The sequence below is a fragment of the Pseudophryne corroboree genome, chromosome 4 (genome assembly GCF_028390025.1).
Source record: "Pseudophryne corroboree isolate aPseCor3 chromosome 4, aPseCor3.hap2, whole genome shotgun sequence".
Taxonomy (NCBI): domain Eukaryota; kingdom Metazoa; phylum Chordata; class Amphibia; order Anura; family Myobatrachidae; genus Pseudophryne; species Pseudophryne corroboree.
This window is the reverse complement of record NC_086447.1, coordinates 710,423,484-710,428,743: the sequence shown is the minus strand read 5'-3', so window position 1 is coordinate 710,428,743 and position 5,260 is coordinate 710,423,484. Positions and strand designations below refer to the sequence as shown.

Genomic DNA, 5,260 nt, shown 5'->3' with positions numbered 1-5,260 from the left:
GTGAAGAACAGTTGGAGACATACAAGGATAGATTCAAGCAGAAAGAGTACCCACCCGACATCTTAGAAAAAGCTCTCACTAGAACAAAATGTCTCAAGAGGGAAGATCTGCTTGTTTACAAGACAAAGTGCACAAAGAAAGGATCCACAGCATTTGTAACCACATACAATCGTCACGAGGACCTGATAAGGAAATCATTTAAAACACACTGGGGAATCCTGTTAATGGACCCGGTACTAAGGAGATACTCCTGCCACGCCCAGAAATAGTATACAAAAAATCAAAGAACTTGAAGGATCTATTGGCACCAAGCATGCTGAAAACTAAAACAGAGAACACTATGATGATACCCAGATGCGTTGGATCTTACAAGTGTGGTCGTTGTAACGTTTGCAAATTCCTACATCCCAATCGGAGAAGTTTTAGCGACATGGGAAACCAGAAGGAATACAAAATCAAGGATTGTATCAACTGTAACAACTCATCGGTGATTTATTTACTGGAATGCACGTGTGGAAAAAAGTATGTGGGAAAGACGAAGAGACAACTCAAACTCAGGATACATGAACACGTCCGCAATATTAAGAATAAAGTTGATAGCCATACCATTTCAAGGCACTTCACTGAGAAACACAACTCGAATCCAGAAGAACTGACCTTCAAGGCGATAGAACTGGTTAAACTTGGAGAGAGAGGAGGAGATTTGGCAATCAAGCTATCACAACGAGAGATGTTCTGGATTTTCCAGTTAAAAACCATGCATCCACTTGGCCTGAACGAAAACTATGAAATCGCTCCGTTTCTGTAAAGGTGTCGTTGAAGATTTTCTGAAAATATCTAGAACTTTCCTCTGCACTCCTCACTATTTCACATGTATATATGTAGCATCTCACTGATAAAATAATGGAAAATAAAATTATATAACATATCGTGTTGGCATTATTGTTGCGTACGAAAGAAATACAGTCAAACCACACTGGAAAGGCCCAATCTCAACCGAACTTGGAAGCGAAGCAGTGTTGGGCCTGACTAGTACCAAAAGGGGCGACCCATTGGGAATATTAGGTACTGTACTGAAAGTAAAAGGCAACCTCCTAATGTCCAATCGCGACGGATGTTTATAGAACACTTGATCACATAATGTAGGTATAAGCCTCATAAATACGTAATAACCCTTTTCGTAGTACATTAGGATCACGGTATATCCAAGCTTGCACTAAGGCAACAATACCTCACCAAATAGGTCACTTAATTAAGGCAACTGCACTTTATTAGATCACCAATTCTTAGTTCATTGGCAGCTTCAACCAAATGGCAGACACAGCACTCAGCAAATATCACGCAATAATTATATTATTTTATATTTTACATTTTATATTTTATTATTTATTATTTATTCATTTTTTATATAATAAAAAATTCCACACCACTATTTCACTTTTTAACGAAATTGAGTCTTTTTCATAAAACTCCCCCCCCCTTTCACTTACCTTTCTTCTTCCTTTTATATTTTTTTTTTATGTATACCCTTATATACAGTTCCTTGTATGTGTGTATTAGCACACAAATATATATATATATGCATTTTTATATGACTACTAGGCGATTCATCGCGCCCTACGGGCGCTCTTCACACCGTCGAAAGGGGCTACGCCCCCTTAACCCCTGCACGCCTTGCTGGGGTTCAATATTTCTATGAGTATTACCTGCATTCCTAGGTTTGTCAGTGGTCAAATATTGCACGACGAATGGGCTTGAGATGGTGAAGGGGGTGTAGGCCCATGCAACGGCGTTAACGGTGCCTGCAGGGCACGATGTACAGAATGTAGAGGGTGCGGGGGGGGGCGGATGAGGCAGGGAGTATGTAGATGCTGCGGGTGGAGGGGGAGGTGGATGCAGGTGGGGGGTGGGTGCAGGACCTATAACTATATGATTGTATGTGTAACAATATATAGGACACGGATAAGGATGTATGTGATATAGACATACCCGCATGAAGAGGTATACGGTGTCATTAGACACAGAGAGGAGTGCTGGTACAATGCGGAACAGAGGCAGCTGTGTCCTCTCTCTACACCGTACCATCCTTCAGGTGTAGCAACGCTGACATGTTGCGCACGCAATGTCTCCACGCGGCCGCAGGTGCACCAGTCCCCTCTGCATGCGCTATGTGCGTGCCCCCCTCAGGTGCAGTAGGAGGAGGGTGCGCAGGCTGGTGCTGCTCCCAGGGCCAATGGGCATGGACAGCACGGTCATGTGCTCGGTGCTGGGCTTGCGCCCTGCGCTTGCCGAGTGAGGGATAGGGAGGAGGCAGCACAGCGGAGCATCACCAATATACCGGTAACTATGGGGGGCACCGCAGGGGGTTATGGCTCCTGTCCTCCTGGTGAGGGTTTGTCAGGGATGTATCAAGGAGCCGGTGGTATGGACCATGTATGGGACGCAGAGGGGTAGGGAGAGGATACAGAGACGCAGGGCGGTAGGGAGAGAATACAGAGACGCGGGGCGGTACGGAGGGGACTGAGACGCAGGGCGGTAGGGAGGGGATACAGAGACGCGGGGCGGTAGAGAGGGGATACAGAGATGCGGGGCGGTAGGGAGGGTATAGAGAGACGCGGGGCGATAGGGAGGGGATACAGAGACGCGGGGTGGTAGGGAGGGGATACAGAGATGCGGGGCGGTAGGGAGGGGATACAGAGACGCGGGGCGGTAGGGAGGGGATACAAAGACGCGGGCGGTAGGGAGGGGATAGAGAGACGCGGGTGGTAGGGAGGGGATAGAGAAACGCAGGACGGTAGGGAGGGGATAGAGAGAAGCGGGGCGGTAAGGTGGGGATACAGAGGCGTAGGGAGGAGGGGATACAGAGACATGGGGCCTTAGGGAGGGGATACAGCGACGCGGGGCAGTAGGGAGGGAAAAGAGAGACGCGGGGCGGCAGGGAGGGGAAAGAGAGACGCAGGGCGTTAGGGAGGGGATAGAGAGACGCAGGGTGGAAGGGAGTGGATACAAAGACGTGGGGCGATAGGGAGGGGACAGATAAACACGGGGCGGTAGGGATGGGACAGAGAGACGCAGGGCGGTAGGGAGGGGACAGAGAGACGCGGGGCGGTAGGGAGTGGATACAGAGATGTGGGGCGGTAGGGAGGGGACAGAGAGAGACGTGGGGTGGTAGAGGTGGGGCGGTAGGGAGGGGATATAGAGATGCGGGGTGGTAGGGAGGGGACAGAGAGAGACGCGGGGCGGTAGGGAGGGGACAGAGAGACGCGGGCGGTAGGGAGGGTACAGAGAGACACGGGGCGGTTGGGAGGGGATAGAGAGACGCGGGGCGGTAGGGAGGGGACAGAGAGACGCGGCCGGTAGGGAGGGGACATGGAGACGCGGGTCGGTAGGGAGGTGACAGAGACGCGGGGCGGTAGGGAGGGGACAGAGAGACGCGGGCGGTAGGGAGGGGACAGAGAGACGCGGGGCGGTTTGGAGGGGATAGAGAGATGCGGGGCGGTAGGGAGGGGAAAGAGACGCGGGGCGGTTGGGAGGGGATAGAGAGACGCGGGGCGGTAGGTAGGAGAAAGAGACGCGGGGCGGTTGGGAGGGGATAGAGAGACGCGGGCGGTAGGTAGGGGATATAGAGACGCGGGGCGGTAGGGAGGGGACAGAGAGACACGGACGGTTGGGAGGGGATAGAGAGACGCGGGGCGGTAGGGAGGTGACAGAGAGACACGGCCGGTAGGGAGGGGACAGGGAGACGCGGGGCGGTAGGGAGGGGACAGAGACGCGGGGCGGTAGGGAGGGGACAGAGAGACGCGGGCGGTAGGGAGGGGACAGAGAGACGCGGGGCAGTTGGGAGGGGATAGAGAGACGCAGGGCGGTAAAGAGGGGAAAGAGACGCAGGGCGGTTGGGAGGGGATAGAGAGACGCGGGGCGATTGGGAGGGGATAGAGAGACGCGGGGCGGTAGGGAGGGGAAAGAGACGCGGGGGTTGGGAGGGGATAGAGAGACGTGGGGTGGTAGGTAGGGGAAAGAGACGCGGGGCGGTTGGGAGGGGATAGAGAGACGCGGGGCGGTAGGTAGGGGAAAGAGACGCAGGGCGGTTGGGAGGGGATAGAGAGACGCGGGGCGGTAGGGAGGGGATACAGAGACGCGGGGCGGTAGGGAGGGGACAGAGACGCGGGGCGGTAGGGAGGGGACAGAGAGACGCGGGCGGTAGGGAGGGGACAGAGAGACGCGGGGCGGTTGGGAGGGGATAGAGAAACGCGGGGCGGTAGGGAGGGGAAAGAGACGCGGGGCGGTTGGGAGGGGATAGAGAGACGCGGGGCGGTTGGGAGGGGATAGAGAGACGCGGGGCGGTAGGTAGGGAAAAGAGACGCGGGGCGGTTGGGAGGGGATAGAGAGACGCGGGGCGGTAGGTAGGGGAAAGAGACGCGGGGCGGTAGGGAGGGGATAGAGAGACGCGGGGCGGTAGGGAGGGGATACAGAGACGCGGGGCGGTAGGGAGGGGACAGAGACGCGGGGCGGTAGGGAGGGGACAGAGAGACGCGGGCGGTAGGGAGGGGACAGAGAGACGCGGGGCGGTTGGGAGGGGATAGAGAAACGCGGGGCGGTAGGGAGGGGAAAGAGACGCGGGGCGGTTGGGAGGGGATAGAGAGACGCGGGGCGGTTGGGAGGGGATAGAGAGACGCGGGGCGGTAGGGAGGGGAAAGAGACGCGGGGCGGTTGGGAGGGGATAGAGAGACGCAGGGCGGTAGGTAGGGAAAAGAGACGCGGGGCGGTTGGGAGGGGATAGAGAGACGCGGGGCGGTAGGGAGGGGATACAGAGACGCGGGGCGGTAGGGAGGGTCCCCAGTGAGGAAGCTGATGAAGAAAGGGGGGAAGTAGTGGAGGGGGTGGAGTTGTGTAAAGTGGTGACCAGACATACAGTGGCTAGGATGGGCGGAGGGACTCACCGTTGGGGCTGTGGGTGGCTGCTGCAGGCTGTGAATATCCAGAGACGTCACCAGGTGTGGGAGAGCAGTCTGTACTATGACATTTCCTCCCCCAGGGCCCCCCCCTCGCACGGCGAAATGGGGGCGTGGCCTAGAGTAAAAGGGGCGTGGCCTCGCGGGTCTTTTCTCTCTCGCTCCGCGGGTGTTTCCAGCTTGCCTGTAGATGCTGGCAGCCCCCGGAGACTGCAGAGTGTGTGTGCCGGCTATGTGACCGGAGGAGAGTGCTGCAGGAGATGACGTCACTGCAGCACTCAGCTCCTGACAGCGGGATGTGTGCGGAG

General features: G+C 55.9%; 1 pseudogene; it reads left to right on the top strand.

Moving 5' to 3' along the window:
- The first annotated feature begins 958 nt into the window (after positions 1 to 958).
- On the top strand, positions 959 to 1,077 carry LOC134912317 (5S ribosomal RNA; annotated as a pseudogene).
- Positions 1,078 to 5,260: the final 4,183 nt, after the last annotated feature.